Here is an 18,517-nt window from a genome sequence, read left to right as displayed (position 1 = left end):
TTGGGCGGGTTATTTACGGGACCGCCTTCTGCTACCGAATACCTCTCACCGACCTGCGCCTCACAGAGAGGGTCTCCTCAGGGTGCCGTCAGCGAGGCAATGTTGCCTGGCGACGCCCAGGAAGGGCCTTCTCTGTGGGGGCTCCCACCCTTTGGAACGAACTACCCCCCGGACTCCGTCAGCTTCCGGACCTTCGGACCTTCCGCCGCGGGCTTAAAACATATTTATTTAATTGTGCAGGACTGAGCTAGATTTTAAATTTATGGGTTTTAATTAGGTTTTATTTGTATATTTTAATTAACGGGCTTTAAAATAAGTTTTTTAAATTGTTTTTATTCTGTATTTATGTGTTTTTAAGTGCCTGTGAACCGCCCTGAGTCCTTCGGGAGATAGGGCGGTATATAAATATGATTAAATAAATAAATAAAATAAATAAATAGTCGTTCCCGACTCTAGGGGCCGTGCTCATTTCTGTTTCAAAGCCGAAGAACTAGTGCTGTCCGAAGACGTCTCCATGGTCATGTGGCCGGCATGACTCAACGCCAAAGGCGCACGGAATGCTGTTACCTTCCCACCAAAATGGTCCCTATTTTTCTTGCAAAAACTTGCATTTTTTACGTGCTTTTGAACTCCTAGGTTGGCAGAAGCTGGGACAAGTAACGGGAGCTCACCCCATTACACTGCAGCACCAGGGATTCGAACCACTGAACTTTCGATTGACAAGCTCAGCGTCCTAGCCCCTTGAGCCACCGCATCGCTTTACTTTCCCTACCAGTTTACAACTTGTGAGCGCACACATGCGCCCGGCCTTCAGGATGTGCTTTACTGGTACGCGCACCTTCCATGCATACACCCGGCCTCAAAATAAAACAAAACCTAAATAGGATGGCGTAGAGCCAAAGCGGATGGGTTGGCCCACCCACAATTTCCGCTACCGGTTCAGACGAACCGGTCTGAACCAGCTGAATTGGTCTGTTCCTGATCCTCCTTGTTCAAATCTTATATATCTTATATATACATATATCCGCAGACTCAGGGCGGCTCACACTGTGTTAAGCAATAGTCTTCATCCATTTGTATATTATATACAAAGTCAACTTTTTATTGCCCCCAACAATCTGGGTCCTCGTTTTACCTACCTTATAAAGGATGGAAGGTTGAGTCAACCTTGGGCCTGGTGGGACTTGAACTTGGAGTAATTGCAAGCAGCTGTGTTAATAACAGACAGACTTAGTCTGCTGAGGCCCTATTTGACGTTCTTAGATTAGCCTCTTGGGACTAGAAATCTCCAGTGCTAAAACAGGCAATGCAAACAACACCCAAGCATTATTTGCCACCAATCAAAAAGTTAACTCTCCCCTCCCCCCACACCAAGACTTAGTCTGAATAGGGTTCTGATAGCAATGTCACATATATATTTTTTTAAAAAAAACCTTTAGCAAACTCTAATTACAGAAAAACAGTGCATTTGCTCCAGAAACCCCCTCCCCCCACGCCTCTCCCCACCCCCCAGAAATTCTAATTAAAATTGAAACGGGATTTTCCATATTATCACAGCATTAAAGCGCTCTGGGGTCTGTTTAAAACTGGGCTGCGAAGGCTCCAAGCCTTCAACACCAGCTTTTCTTGGATCTGCTCAGGGTCCTGTGCATCACAGCCCTGTCAAAATCAGGGGATGCACTGCAGAGTTAGTGTCTAGAAGGGAGGAACTCATCACTGTATTAGTGAGATGTGTGTATGTGTGTGTGTGTGTGTGTGTGTGTGTGTGTGTGTGTGAGAGAGAGATGGTGTAAAGAGAGTCATGATTTGAACAGCACAGAATCTTGGCAGAAGGGCAGAACCAACCAACCAAAGAATTCTATAATGGTTTGCATTTTGGTGAATCTAGCCAAATCTTTCACCCAAAGCCATCAGGTCAGTATTTCTCTGTCATTATTACTAATTTGCTTTTGATTTGACTCCTTTCTCCTTTTCCCCCTCCTCCTTCTCCTCCTCCTCTTCTTCTTCTTCCTCCTCCTCTTCTTCCTCTTCTTCCTCCTCCTCCTCTTCCTCCTCTTCTTCTCCTTCTTCCTCTTCCTCCTCCTCCTCTTTTTCTTCCTCCTCCTCCTCCTCTTTTTCTTCCTCCTCTTCTTCCTCTTCTTCCTCTTGTTGTTGTTCTCTTCCTCCTCCCCCCTCCTCCCCCTCTTTCCTTCCTTCCTTCCTTCCTTCCTTCCTTCCTTCCTTCCTTCCTTCCTTCCTTCCTTCCTTTCTCTGAAAGAGAAGGACCGGCCCAAGGTTGCCTAGCTGGCTAAGCCAGGACTGAAATTCATAATGTCCCATATTCAAACCTATACCTTAAACCAATGTACTAAACTGACTCTCTCTATTTAACTGTAGACATTTAAAATATACAATTATTCAAAGGGGTGGGAGCTTTTATCACGGTCTTTCTTCCCTCGATTTTACTGATTTCATCCCTGCACATTTACATAGCAGAGCCTATGGATGCAATTGTGAAATTCTACATTGGCTAAGGGATTGGACTAGATGACCTCTAAATCCAGCTATTATCTCATTTTATATATAACAGGTAGTTCCCGACTTGCAACCGTTCATTTAGTGACCGTTTAAAGTTACAACGGCGCTTTTAAAAAAAGCGACTTATGCCTCTTTGCCACACTTGCAGATCTGTAGCGATTCTCAGTCACCCAGATCGTGGTTGTCCCAAAGGTGTTTTTTTAAGGGGGCAACTGGACTTTCTGGGTTTTTTTTTCTTTTGAAGACGTTTCACTTCTCATCCAAGAAGCTTCTTCAGCTCTGATTGGTGGGGAATGGAAGGAATGGAAGGACTGCAAGGAGGATAAATCCTTCCATTTCCCATCATCCAGTCAGAGCTGAAGAAGCTTCTTGGATGAGAAGTGAAACGTCTTCCAAAAAAAAACCAAGAAAACCCAAGAAACTCCAGTTGCCTCCTGAAAAAGCATCTTTGGGACACACTTAGACACATTACAGCATCTCCATGGTCATGTGATCAACCCTAACCCCCACCCAAAATTAAAATGCTTGCCAACTGGTTCATATTTATGACGGTGGCAGCGTCCCGGAGTTATGTGATTCCCATTTGCGGGCTTCTGACCCAGCAAACTCAATGGGGAAGCCAGATTTTTTTTTTTTTGTTTACATTTATACCCCGCCCTTCTCCGAAGACTCAGGGCGGCTTACAGTGTATAAGGCAATAGTCTCATTCTATTTGTATATTTTTACAAAGTCAACTTATTGCCCCCCCAACAATCTGGGTCCTCATTTTATCTACCTTATAAAGGATGGAAGGCTGAGTCAACCTTGGGCCGGGCTTGAACCTGCAGTAATTGCAGGCTTTGTGTTCTTAATAACAGGCCTTACCAGCCTGAGCTATCCGGCCCTGTTAAGATTCACTTAACAACCCTGTGACTTACTTAACAACTGCAGCTTAACAGCTGCGGCAGGAAAGGTGTTGAAATGGGGTGAAACTCACATGACAGATGCTTAGCCACATAAATTTTGGCCTCAGTCATGGTCGTACCTCGAGGACTGGCTCTATAGCCATGAAGGCAAACCTATGGCACGCGTGCACAAAGTGGCACGTGAAGTGATGTCGCCCGGCATGCCCGACCTTGCCTGTTTGTCTTCTGGGTTTCTGGCATGCATGTGCGTGCGATGATCAGCTGTTCTTCATACATGCGGCAGTGCTGAAAACCGGCCTGCATATGCGCACTGTCCGGCTAATCATCGTGTGTGCATGCATGCCAGGAACCTGGAAGTTCGGCTTTTCCGAAGCGTGATCCTTTTGCTCATGTGGCAGTACAGAAAACCAGCCTGTGCATGCCACTGGTGAGCTGATCGTCGGGTGCTCATGTGGCCTAGAACCTGGAAGTTCAGCTTTTCCAAAGTGTGATCCTTTTGCTCATGTGGCAGTACAGAAAACCGGCCTGTGCTTGCTGCTGGCAAGCTGATCGTCGGGTGCGGCCTAGAACCTGGAAGTTTGGCTTTCCCGGAGCGTGATCCCTTTCCTCACTCGGCAGTGCAGAAAACTGCCCTGTGCATGCAGCTGGAGAGCTGATCATCGGGGGCGCATGCCCCCTAGAACTGGAAGTTTGGCTTTTCCGGAGTGTGATCCCTTTGCTCATGCGGCAGTGCAGAAAACCGGCTAGTGCATACCGCTGTCGAGCTGATTGTCGGGTGTGCATGTGCCCTAGAACCCGGAAGTTTGGCTTTTCCGGAGTGTGATCCCTTTACTCACATGGCAGTGCAGAAAACCAGCCTGTGCATGCCACTGGTGAGCTGATCATCGGGTGCTCATGTGGCCTAGAACCTGGAAGTTCAGCTTTTCCGGAGCATGATCCCTTTCCTCACTCAGCAGTGCAGAAAACTGCCCTGTGCTTGCTGCTGGCAAGCTGATCGTCGGGTGCGGCCTAGAACCTGGAAGTTTGGCTTTTCCGGAGCGTGATCCCTTTCCTCACGCGGCAGTGCAGAAAACTGCCCTCTGCATACCGCTGTCGAGCTGATCGTCGGGTGTGCATGTGCCCTAGAACCTGGAAGTTTGGCTTTTCCGGAGTGTGATCCCTTTCCTCACTCGGCAGTGCAGAAAACTGCCCTGTGCATACCGCTGTCGAGCTGATCGTCGGGTGTGCATGTGCCCTAGAACCCGGAAGTTTGACTTTTCCGGAGTGTGATCCCTTTACTCACACGGCAGTGCAGAAAACCGGCCTGTGCATGCCACTGGTGAGCTGATCATCGGGTGCTCATGTGGCCTAGAACCTGGAAGTTCAGCTTTTCCAAAGCGTGATCCTTTTGCTCATGCGGCAGTGCAGAAAACCGGCCTGTGCATGCCGCTGGCAAGCTGATCGTCTGGTGCGCATGCACCCTAGAACCTGGAAGTTCAGCTTTTCTGGAGCACGATCCCTTTCCTCACTCGGCAGTGCAGAAAACTGCCCTGTGCATGCGGCTGGAGAGCTGATCATCGGGGGCGCATGCGCCCTAGAACCTGGAAGTTTGGCTTTTCCGGAGTGTGATCCCTTTGCTCATGCGGCAGTGCAGAAAACCGGCTAGTGCATACCGCTGGTGAGCTGATCATTGGGTGCGCATGCGCTCTAGAACCTGGAAGTTTGCCTTTTCTGGAGCATGATTCCTTTGTTCATGCGGCAGTGCTAAAAACCAGCCTGTGCATGCCTCTGGCAAGCTGATCGTCGGGTGCGGCCTAGAACCTGGAAGTTTGGCTTTTCCGGAGCGTGATCCCTTTCCTCACTCGGCAGTGCAGAAAATTGCCCTGTGCATGCTGCTGGAGAGCTGATCGTCGGGGGTGCATGTGCCCTAGAACCTGGAAGTTTGGCTTTTCCGGAGCGTGATCCCTTTGCTCACGTGGCAGGAAAGAAAACCGGCCTGTGAATGCCGCTGGCGAGCTGATCATCGGGGGCACATGTGCCCTAGTACCCAGAAGTTCAGCTTTTCTGAAGCACGGCCCCGACGAGCGTGCATGTGCGTGACGTTTCCGCAAGTGCCGAAAAGGTTCGGCATCACTGTTCTATACCGTATGGAAAAGATACTTCAAATTGCTCGCCTGTGCAAATGGGCTGAATGAAATTAATTCAGTGTGACTGAACGGGAAGTATTTTTGCCACTGTCTTCTGGTTCCTCAACATGTCCTCGTCTGCTTATTTATTTATCTGTGCATTATTAAGCTTTGATCTAAAATGCTAAGCACATAAGAACCCACGGAAGAAGAAGAAGAAGAAAAAAGAACGAGACGTTCGCAAATCTCTCTTCCCCACCCCGCTCCATGCCCCCACCCCCAAGGTCTTAGGAGAGTTTTAATAAAAGAAAATTACCTTTAAATCAAGTCACACAGTCCAATTGCTGTCTTGGATGGAGATGTTCCCACTATCAAATACAATAAGCAGTCATCTATTACTATGTTAATTGGGGAGGTGGGAAAAACCGGTCATGGGAAATTAAATTGCTTAAAATAGGTCACCGATTACAATTCTGCATTCTATTAAAACAAGCACATCTCTAAAATATTTATTAGTTTATTTTAATTACGAGTACAAAAAAAAACAAAACAACAAAAAACCAACAACAAACAACTCAGCCCTAAATGATTACCATTTATGCCTTATATACTGTGGTCCAGAGATGCATCTTTTGATATTGATTATATTCCTCCGGTATTAAATTCTGCAGATTGTCTTCTTCTGGGTGTTGTGTCTTCCCACCCCCCACCTTAATTTATTTACCCATCGTTGTAATATTATGACTGAGTTGCACTTGAAACCAAAAAGGAAACAGGAGGGGAAGAGACTGTGCAAAATATTAAATATTGATGCACTTTTAATTAGCTCCCGACTGAAATGCTAGAAATACAGCACCAGTTTGAGAATTATCAGTAAGGAACCGCTAGTCAGACGCTGTAGAGCTAACAACAGCCCAAATTAAATTCTTCAGTGGGCAATTTATTATTTCGAAATTGCCAAAATAAATCTTGAATGTTACAGTCAGGTTTCCACCCGCCCTCCCCTACCGAAGGCCCAACACGTATTTTGTTAGCGGTGCCCTGCCTACGTCCATCCTCAGCCTACATATAAGGATCTCACTTTAAAAATTGGTTGAGGACTTAGAAAAAGAATTTAAAAAAAAAAAGCTCTCCTAGAAAAAAATGCAAGAGAAGGATGTCTCCCCCAAAGAAGCACATTTTACACGGGCGAAGTTTTGCATCTCAGTGTTTTATTCAAAACAACAAAAAACCAACAACAAACAACTCAGCCCTAAATGATTACCATTTATGCCTTATATACTGTGGTCCAGAGATACATCTTTTGATATTGATTATATTCCTCCGGTATTAAATTCTGCAGATTGTCTTCTTCTGGGTGTTGTGTTTTCCCACCCGCCTCCCCCCTTAATTTATTTACCCATCGTTGTAATATTATGACTGAGTTGCACTTGAAACCAAAAAGGAAACAGGAGGGGAAGAGACTGTGCAAAATATTAAATATTGATGCACTTTTAATTAGCTCCCGACTGAAATGCTAGAAATACAGCGCCAGTTTGAGAATTATCAGTAAGGAACCGCTAGTCAGACGCTGTAGAGCTAACAACAGCCCAAATTAAATTCTTCAGTGGGCAATTTATTATTTCGAAATTGCCAAAATAAATCTTGAATGTTACAGTCAGGTTTCCACCCGCCCTCCCCTACCGAAGGCCCAACACGTATTTTGTTAGCGGTGCCCTGCCTACGTCCATCCTCAGCCTACATATAAGGATCTCACTTTAAAAATTGGTTGAGGACTTAGAAAAAGAATTTAAAAAAAAAAAGCTCTCCTAGAAAAAAATGCAAGAGAAGGATGTCTCCCCCAAAGAAGCACATTTTACACGGGCGAAGTTTTGCATCTCAGTGTTTTATTCAAAACAACAACAACATCTGGGATTTGAACTGAGCCACTGAATTGCTTTTCTAATATGTGAGCTCCTTGGTGCTCTCTCAGCTTGGTGGGTTTGTTTTGTTTTTTTGCAGACTTTCATTACCCAACTAGGTAACATCATCAGTGTTAGACGGGAGTGGGATTCGTGGAGAGGAGGAGGGGTGCTCTCTGAACTTGTTTTTTTTTTCTTGCAGACGTTTCATTGCCAAATTAGGTAACGCCATCAATGGGGGGTTGTGAAGAGGAGGAGGAGGAGGAGGAAGAGGAAGAGGAAGGGGAGAAGAAGGAGGAGGACAACTGTGGGGTCCTTTGTGCTCTCTGAGCTTTGTGGTTTTTTTGCAGATGTTTCATTGATGTTTTTTTGCAGATGTTTCATCACACCTTGATGAAGGTATCTTTTCTTTTATGTACACTGAGAGCATATGCACCAAGACAAATTCCTTGTGTGTCCAATCACACTTGGCCAATAAAATTCTATTCTATTCTATTACCCAACTAGGTAACATCATCAGTGCTGAAAGGGAATAGGGTTTATTCTCATTTTTTATTTAACTAACTAACTAACTAACTTTAATCCAGGAAAGTCTCCGGGATTCTGAAATTACCACTCCTGGAATTCTCCTCTAACTTTGGGCATATTGATTGAGGATTTGGGACTCCCAGTCCCAACACATTTGGGAAAATGAGAAGGATCTTATAGAAGAGAATATTTATAGCTCAGGGTTGAACTCAAGGATCCTTGGTGCTGTCTGAGCTTGGTTGTTGGTTTGCAGGCATTTCATTACCCAACTAAGTAACATCATCAGTGCTAGAAGGGAGGGAGGTTTGTTCTCTGTTTATATACAAATGGCTGAGCCTGTCAGTGATGGTGGGAGAGTTCTTGGTAGTTCTTTGATTGACCTGTTATTTACTGTTAGCTTGTTTGTCCGAGTTGGTAGTTTCTTGATTCTTTTCCAGTGTTTCCAGCAATTTCTTGACATAGATTTTCATTGTGTTGAGGGCTGGCTTTAGAAGGTGGAAATGGGACAAGAACCAGTGGTAAAATCCAATTTTTTTTACCGTTCTGTGGGTGTGGCTTGGTGGACATGGCTTGGTGGGCATGGCAGGGGAAGGTTACTGCAAAATCCCCATTCCCTCCCCACTCCTGGGGCCACCCAGAGGTGGTATTTGCCAGTTCTCCAAACTGCTAAAAATTTCCGCTACCGGTTCTCCCGAACCTGTCAGAACCTGCTGGATTTCACCCCTGGACAGAACACCGCCAAATCAAAACGCTATCCCAGCCTAGAACTAAGGAGAAATTTCCTGACCATGAGAACAATTAATCAGTGGAACGGGTTGCCTTCAGAAGACAGTGAGTGCTCCAACACCGGAGCTTTTTAAGAAGAAATTGGACAACCAGAATGGTACAGGGTTTTCTGCTTAAGCAGGGGGTTGGACTAGAAGATCTTCAGGATCCCTTCCGACTCCGTTACTTTGTTAGAAAAGAGAGACGCCACTGGGAGTATTTAGTCCAGGCGGCTGTGTGCTTAGAGCTTCTTGGCTGCAGGTTTGGAGGAAAAAAACATTGTGCAGAGGCTAAGCAAGGAGTGCTGTGACCCAGGCCCAAGTAGGTAGTAGGAAACTCAATCAGTGTAGAAACAAACAAAGTTTATTCGAACAGCTGAGAATTACTTCATTCTCAGCGCAGTTCAATTAAATTAAAGCAAATTCCTCCCAACACAATTCCTCAGTCCTTTTACCAAACTGCAAAAAAGGCCTTTCTTGGCAAAAGTTCAGAAGACACCAATACAAAATAAATGCAACAAGACAAAGCTATCAATGTTGTTTTCCAGCAAAGAGCCCAAACGCCGTTGCTGGTCTTTTAAGCCTTGTTGGAGGGGCCAATCATCTCTTGTACCTATTCCCGAGTTGTCCTCTTTGCTTGAGCTGCTCTTGTCTTCTGGCAGCTCTTCTCATGCGTGCTTTAGGAACAGGCTCCTCCTGTTCCTCTGCCTCACTACTGTCAGCCTCTGGAGGCTCTGGAATCTGCACCTCACTCCCCGATGGCCCAGGCCCCACCTCGTCCTCTGACACAGAGCCCTCGTCCGGGCCTTCCCCAACTTCCAGGACTGGCCCATGCTCTTCATCAGCCTCATCGCTATCTGAATCCATTGCCAGCTCCTCCGGCTGTTGGCAGACCACAACAAGGAGGAGGAGAAGATGGCACACCGATAAGCCCCTTTACACAGGATATCCTGAGAGCTGAGAACTTTTAGCAAAACCCTTTCTCCTTATATACACCAGGGAGACAGATTCTACTGAAATACAGGTAGCCCTCAATTTATGACCAGAATTGAGGCCAAAAGTTCCTTGGTTAAGCAAGACCGCTGTGAAGTGAGTCCATTGCTCTTTGCCAGAAAACAGTGTTGATAGAATTGCTCCTTGTCTTGCTGCATTTATTTCTTGTCGGCATCTTCTACTTTTGAACATTTATTTATTTATTTATTTATTTATTTATTTATTTATTTATTTATTTATTTATTTATTTATTTATTTATTTATTTATGTTGTCAAACACAACAATATATATAAATATAAGCATGAAATAACCACACAAAGTGAATACAACCAAAGGAAACATTAGGACAGGAATGATAGGCATGCTGGTGCTCTTATGCACGCCCCTTTCAGACCTCTTAGGTCTTTTGCCAAGAAAGGCCTTTGGCAGTTTGCCTAATTAGACCAAGGTTGGTGATAAGACTGAAGAATTGTGTTATGAAGAATTTGTTTTGATTTAGTTTGGACTATGTTGAGAATAAGTTATAAAGTTTGTTTTCTGACTGTGTTTATTACTACCTACTTGGGCCTGGGTCACACCAGCCCCCAGGTGACCTCAAGGACTCTCAAAGAGCTAAGGACTGACTTTCAGAGTGCTAAAGACCAGATGGCTGCAATATATATATATGTAGGTCTTTGGTTGTTCGGGTTTTCTCCCGTGTAAAATTGGAAATGTCTTGGTGACGTTTTGACGAAGTCTCATTCGTCATCTTCAGGCTTCAGCTTCGTGCTTCTGGGAGCAATGTGTGATCGCAGCTGTTTCTTCCTTTTAACTGCTAGTGGGGGTTTGAACTGATTGGGTGGGAGCTTGGCTGTGTTCTGATTGGATGAGGGTTTTTTGTGCTCTGATTGGATGGGGGGGTGTCCTGTTTGGGTGGGGGCTTGGTTGTGCTCAAATTAGTCTGAGTTGCAGGGGGATTTGAGATGGTGAGCTGCACTGCTGCTGTTTGGCTTCGTGTTCGTGTTCGTGCTACATCTTCGTAGTGGGTGTCAGTCTGCTGCATGTATGGATTGGAGGGGTTTGAAATGGCTAATGCTGCAGCTGCGGTCTGGCTTCTGGTCCTTGGTCGTGCTTCCTGATCAGTGTGGGTTTGGGTCTGCTTTCTGGGTGGATGTGTGGTGGTGACATCCTGTGTGGGCCTCGTGAGTGTGGCTGTAAAGCACTATGAAGCAGTATATACGTGCTATTGCTATTCCACTCCACTCCATTAGAGACACATCGGTCAAGGATGATTGGCTTGGAGTCCAGCTCACATCCTGGACATAAACTGTTTCAACTCCTACCCTCAAAACGACGCTATAGAGCACTGCACACCAGAACAACTAGACACAAGAACAGGTTTTCCCCGAAGGCCATCACTCTGCTAAACAAATAATTCCTTCAACACTGTCAAACTATTTACTAAATCTGCACTACTATTAATCTTCTCATCGTTCCCATCACCAATCTCCTTCCACTTATGACTGTATGACTGTAACTTTGTTGCTGGCAATCCTTATGATTTATATTGATATATTGACCATCAATTGTGTTGTAAATGTTGTACCTTGATGAACGTATCTTTTTTTTATGTACACTGAGAGCATATGCACCAAATTCCTTGTGTGTCCAATCACACTTGGCCAATAAAATTCTATTCTATTCTATTCTATTCTATTCTATTCTATTCTATTCTATTCTATTCTATTCTATTCTATTCTATGTGAACCACTTCAATCTTGATTGCAGAAAATATGATTTCAGTAACAGAGTTGTTAATGCTTGGAACACACCACCTGACTCTGTGGTCTCTTCTCAAAATCCCCAAAGCTTTAACCAAAAACTGTCTACTATTGACCTCACCCCATTCCTAAGAGGTCTGTAAGGGGCGTGCATAAGAGCACAAACGTACCTACCGTTCCTGTCCTATTGTTTCCTTTCATCCTATCCAATTAATATAGTTATTACATACTTATACTTATATATATGCTTATATATTATATAGTTACTTTCATGCTTATGCTTATATATACTGTTGTGACAAAATAAATAAATAAATAAATAAATAAATCTTTTCCAAAGACCCTCTCCTATCTTCCTTGTCAGAGCACCCATATCAGCAAGTTGAATCCTAGCATGCAAACAGTTGGCTTAGCCCAAACCAAAACAGCCGAACCCCTTGGGAACAAGGTTATTTATGTTTTAAGATCAAAACAAAACATTCTTTGATCTGAGAAAAACACAGTGTCTACACATTTACATTTAGAACCAAAAAAAAAAAAAGCTAAAAAGGAAACGAAAAGAGAAAAAAACACCTCCTTTCCAACATTTCGACACCCAGATAAGCAGGGATTAATACCAGACAAACAATCAAACAATAAACCACACCCCAATCAAAGGAACTACCAAGAAGAAAACAGCACTCTCACCAACACGGACAGAGCAAACCCCACTTCCTTCGAGCATTGATGATGTTACCTAGTTTGGTAATGAAATGTTTGCAAAAGAACAACCAAGCTTAGAGACCACCTAGGATCCCACAGTCCTCCTCCTCCTCCGCTTTATCCTCCTCCTCCTCCTCCTCCTCCTCCTCCTCCTCCTCCTCCTCCTCTCCACAAACCATTCCATTCCAGCTCTGATCATGTTACCTAGTTGGGTAATGAAATGTCTGCAAGAGAACAACCAAGCTCAGAAAGCACCAAGGATCCCACAGTCCTCCTCCTCCCCCTCCCCCCACAAACCATTCCCTTCCACCCCTGATGATATGACCTAGTTGGGTAATGAAACGTCTTCTAGAAACAAACAACCAAGCTCAAAAACCATCAAGGACCTCAATCCCAAGCTACAAATATTCTCTTCTAAAGGAATATTTCACGATGTCTTCCCCAAATGAGGGTCTTTTCCCCTCCGTGTATTTAAAAGGAGGGGATGCAGGGATGAAATGCTCCCGGGTCACACCGGATCGCGTGAGCTGGTAGCGATCGTGGCTGGTGGTTCGGCAATCCACTAGCGATGGTGGAGCAAAGCTCCGCCCACCTGCCTGGGTGTCATTACTTCCTGGTTTTAACCAGGAAGTAATGCATTTTTTACCTTCTGCGCATGCGCAGAAGGTCTGCGCATGCATGTGACACGCGTGGGCGCACAAGTGAAGCGCGCATGGCATGTGCAGTTCCGAACCGGTAAGGAAGGTAAGTAGATTTCACTCCTGAGGGGATGGTCTTGAAAAGATCTCGGAGGTTACGAATTTACAGGTTCATGAGTTGGTTCTATGATCTAGGGACTGCCAATAGCTCTCAGAGGTAAAACTGTATTAATTATGCATGGGAACGCTTGTGTGTTATGTATTTAGAAACCATACAAACTATTTGCTCAGGGGATTATAAAGGCTGTGAAGTTGCTGTTTACGATCAAAGGTAAATAAAGGGTTTGGTGTGTAGGCAATCTAGCCTGGGCCTGCTTGGAGAAAACAGAATCAGCTGGACAAAAAAATGGAAATAATGTAGGAGAAACCGTGGCAGATAATATTCATTGCACGGAGTTAGCCTGATCGTCACGGGATGAGATGTCCTACAGTGAATTGGACACGGTGAGTTTGTTGCGGTAAGATGGCTGTGCTGGGTTGGCCACGCCGAGTTGTTTCCTGACAGTGAGAATGATTATGAATGGAAACTAATCAAGGAGAGAACCAGGTGAGAACTAAGGAGACATTTCCTAACAGTGGGAACAATTTGAATAGAATAGAATAGAATAGAATAGAATAGAATAGAATAGAATAGAATAACAGAGTTGGAAGGGACCTTGGAGGTCTTCTAGTCTAGCCCCCTACTTATTTTTTTTTTAATTTGCATTTATATCCTACCCTTCTCTGAAGACTCAGGGCGGCTTACACTATGTTAGCAATAGTCTTCATTCTATTTGTATATTTATATACAAAGTCAACTTATTGCCCCCAACAATCTGGGTCCTCATTTTACCTACCTTATAAAGGATGGAAGGCTGAGTCAACCTTGGGCCTGGTGGGACTAGAACCTGCAGTAATTGCAGGCAACTGCTGTTAATAAAAGACTGCATTAGCAGTCTGAGCCACAGAGGCCCTTACTTAGGCAGGAAACCCTCCACCACTTCAGACAAATGGTTATCCAACATCTTTTTAAAACCTTCCAGTGATGGAGCACCTACAACTTCTGGAGGCAAGTTGTTCCACTGATTAATTGTTCTCACTGTTAGGAAATTTCTCCTGAGTTCTAAGTTGCTTCTCTCTTTGATTAGTTTCCACCCATTGCTTCTTGTCCTGCCTTCAGGTGCTTCAGAGAATAGGTTGACCCCAGGGGTGAAATCCAGCAGGTTCTAACAGGTTCTGGAGAACCGGTAGCAGAAATTTTGAGTAGTCTGGAGAACCGGCAAATACCACCTCTGGCTGACTCTAGAGTGGCTGACTCCAGGAGGGGAGGGAACGGAGATTTTGCAATATCCTTCCCCTGCCATGCCCACCAAGCTGCGCCCACACAACCGGTAAGGAAAATTTTTGGATTTCACCCCTGGTTGACCCCCTCTTCTTTGTGGCAGCCCACTGCTATCATGTCTCCCCTAGTCCTTCTTTTCATTAAACTAGACATACCCAGTTCCTGCAACCGTTCTTCATATGTTTTAGCCTCCAGTCCCCTAACCATCTTGGTTGCTCTTCTCTGCACTCTTTCTAGAGTCTCGACATCTTTTTTTACATTGTGGATTACTTAATTAAGATTAATTAACACAAGCTTTTCTTCAGAAGGTGTGGGTGCTTCATCACTGGATGTTTTTAAGAAGAGGTTGGACAATCATTTGTCTGAAATGGTGTAGGGTCTCCTGCTTGAAAAGGGGTTGGACTAGAAGACCATCAAAGTCCCCTCCCAATTCTGCTATTCTGTTGTTATTCTGCTTCAACATACACACAGACGCTGCCTTCGCCAGCTCTGTTTTCTTAACAGAGTCCTCCTAAAATCAATGACTTGGAAATGAAACGGTTTCCGCATAATCCCTTGTAATCATTAGCATTTGGAAACGACCTGAATTAATGTTTGCCCTTTTTGAAGAAGAAGAAAAAAACCACTGTGAAAAGAAACTGAGAGTAAGAAGCGACTCAATATCGATTGGAACATTGTCAGTAAGGTCTTGGCAGAGGGACAAAACGCTGGGAATTTGTGCTGATCCATCTCTAGGGAAGATGCTTGCTCTACCGAAGGTCCCCATCTCAAAGCAGTGAAGCACTGAATGAAGATGAAGGTCTATGGAGATTCTCAATCATCCAGGTCTTGCTTGTCCCTGAGATGCTTTTTCAAAAGGCAACTGGACATTTTGCTTCTCATCGAAGAGAACCGAAGAGGCTTCTTGGATGAGAAGTGAAATGTCTTCAAGGAAAGTCCATCTGCTTTTTGAAAAAGCACCTTTGGGACAACCATGACCTGGATGACTGAGACTCTCCATAGACATTCTGTCAGGGTTCCAAATAACAGCCCCAACTAAAGAAGACTCTTTAGCTTGAAGTTCCTCAAAGTTCCACTTTATTAGAGACCTCCTATTGGCACATCTGGGAAAACCTGAATCTGAAAGCTTCCAGGTTTTCCCCACCCATAGAAAAATCCAAGTCGCTGCCCAGCACCCACATATCCATCACATGGGCCAATCAATGCACTTTTCCCAACTGGAGATGCATCCCAGTCACACCCCTCCAGGTGCAGGGCGGGATGTCCTTGACTCTCTGAGAAAGGAATGTTATTATGACTATATATCACCCCTGCTCCATCTAATCTCCACTCCCAGTTTCCCACAGTGGTAAATGTGGCAGGCCTGAAGGTCCAATGCAAAAGATGGCTTCCAGGCCTGACACATTCTTATAAATAGGAGAACATCAATAAAGAAACTAGTTTGGCTTATTCATGGAGTCATTCTGGTTCCTTGAAGCTGGCAGTTGAAGAATATAAGATCCGTTTTAGATCAGGCCAACTTGGCAACTTGATGATATGTAGACTTCAAATCCCAGAATTCCCCAACTCTGGGAGTTGAATAGAATTCTTTATTGGCCAAGTCTGATTGGACACACGCGAGGAATTTGTCTCCAGTGCATAAGCTCTCAGTGTACATACAAGCAAGAAGTGATAAATCATGACCATAATAATCATACAATCATCATAAATCATAAGATACGACAATCAATGTAAGTCATAAGATACTAAATAAAAGCAATCAACATAAATTACGAGATATGAACAACAAAGTGATAGTTATAAGATGCTAGGAGAATAGGTAATAAGAAAGATGAGAAGGATAATAGTAATACAGCCTTACTACATGGTTTGATATCCTAAACAGTGTTGTGGGATTAGTTGTTTAGCACAGGGCTCTGCAAACTTGGCTCTTTTAAGACTTGTGGACTTCAACTCCCAGAGTTCTTCAGCCAGCTTTGCTCTGGGAGTTGAAGTCCACAAGTCTTAAAAGAGCCAAGTTTGCAGACCCCTGGTTTAGCAGATTGATGGCATGTGGGTGGTGGGAATTGTCCATTTGTCTAGTTGTTTTGGTCTGCAATGCCTTAAAGTGTCGTCTTGAAGGAAGAAGTTGAAACAATTTATGCCCAGGATGTGAGGGATCGGTAGATATTTACACAGCCCTCTTTCTGGCTCTTGCAATGTATAAGTCCTCAATGGAAGTCAGGCTTCTTGCAATTATTATTATAATTATTATTATTATTATTATTATTATTATTTACTTTATTTACTTTATTCATTAAACATAAAACTCAGTCAACTGAACATTCAAAAATGCATCACAAATCCATCACAACTAATGGTTGATACGGGTTGCTGCCAGCATCCTAGGTATCAACCAAGTACCTTCTTAAGATGTACGATGTTCCAAGTAGCACAGTTTTTTGCAGTTCTACTGGTGTTATTGCAGGAAGCTGCAATTTGTTGATGCATCTTATAAAATTCTTGGACATGGTACCAAGTGCCCCGATGACAATGGGTATCACTGTTACATGTTTCATCCATAGCCGTGTAGTTTTGATGACCAGGTTGCGATATTTCGTGATTTTTTCCAGTTCTTTTTCTTCGACTCCGGCATCTCCTGGTACTGCGATGTTAATAAATTGTACATTTCGGTTTTCGACAACTGTGATATCTGGCATGTTGTGTTGCAAGTGACGATCCGTCTGTATGCGAAAGTCCCACAAGATCTTCACCGTCTCATTTTCTATAACTTTTTTCACTTTATGTTCCCATGACCTTTTGGATACAGGTAAGTCATATTTTTTACATAATGACCAGTGGATTAATTTAGCAACTCAGTCATGGCTAGCTTTGTAATCAGTTTGTGCGATTTTGCTGCATTCACATATTAAACGTGAAACAGTTTCGACTTTGTTGTTGCAAAGTCGACAGTTTGGATTGTGGGTGGATTTTTGTATCTTTGCTTTCATGGCCTTAGTTTGTAGTGCTTGTTCTTGAGCAGCGAGTATTAGACCTTCCATTTCTTTCTTGATGGTTCCCATCTTAATCATCATAATAATAATAATAATAGTAATAATAATAATAATAATAATCAATTTGAAGTCCACATATTTTCTAGTTGCCAAGGTTGAGAAACACTGATCCATTCCATTCTTAACTGATCTTTGGAGGACAGTTCTCTCAAACCAGATCTCAAGAAAAACCTGTTTCCAAAGATACTTAATGATCCAGTACAGATATAATTCATTTGAACTCGAATCTCATGCTTATTATTATTATTAATCAGGAGGTTTGATTCAACTTCTAACCTTTAAATATAGGCTGAACTGAATTCATTAGGAACAATACAGGTGTTGTGCCTCGCCCGCCCTCCTCTCTGCAGCCGGGCCCCTCCCATCTGCTGCTATCTCAGCCAGAAACTGATAGTGAAGAAGAATGGCCTGGCATGCCTCCAGCCCCCAGCCCTGGCACCATGCCCGGACAGACTGAGCAAACAAACCTCCCTCCTATAGCATGTGAGCATGAAGCCAGCCACGAGCTAGAATTGCCGGCAGCTGAGCAGGAAGACGAAAAGTGGACAGATCCCCGCTTCCGGAGAATGGAGAGGCGACGTCAGCAAAAGGAAGGGAGGGGCAGGCCTGGATAAGTGCTGAGTCATGGAGCCACACCCCATGGCCTATATAAAGGATCTGCTTTTTGGCATTCCTTGAGTCAGGCAAAGTCTCATCTGGTTGCTGAAGTCACACCTTGGATTCCTGCCTGCCCTGAGGACTCTGACAGGAATTTGGCAAAGCTGCAGAGGCTTCGTGGCCACGCTTGATACAGACTTCCCAGACCCGGCCGTCGGAGGGGGAGGGGGACACGACAACAGGAGCAATATTTTATCGTGGGGATAAGATCAGGATTTTGCGTTTCAGAAAAATAGCTGGAGGAAAACATGAAAAACAAAACAAAACAAGAAGAGTCCAGTTTTCCAAAGAACAAATGTTTATTAGAAAGCAGAAGTTTTTGTGGACTGCAGCTCACTACATCGGATGCCTTGAATCAGTGGTGAAATATAAAATTTGTTACTACCGGTTCTGTGGGTGTGGCTTGGTGGGTGGGGATAATGTGACGATGGGCGTGGCCAACTTTTTTTTTTTTTTACTTTTAAAAACATTTTTTCTACAAAAATGCTTGTGATGATCAGGCAACTCAGCTGGGATCGCCAGAGGAAAAAATGCTTTGAAAGGGTTCTGCTGATCCCAGCTGAGTTGCCTGATCGGCCAGAACCCTTTAAAAGCATTTTTTTTTACAGTCTC

The sequence above is a fragment of the Ahaetulla prasina genome, chromosome 3 (genome assembly GCF_028640845.1).
Source record: "Ahaetulla prasina isolate Xishuangbanna chromosome 3, ASM2864084v1, whole genome shotgun sequence".
In the NCBI taxonomy this organism is placed as follows: Eukaryota; Metazoa; Chordata; class Lepidosauria; order Squamata; family Colubridae; genus Ahaetulla; species Ahaetulla prasina.
Note: the sequence above shows the minus strand (reverse complement) of the source record.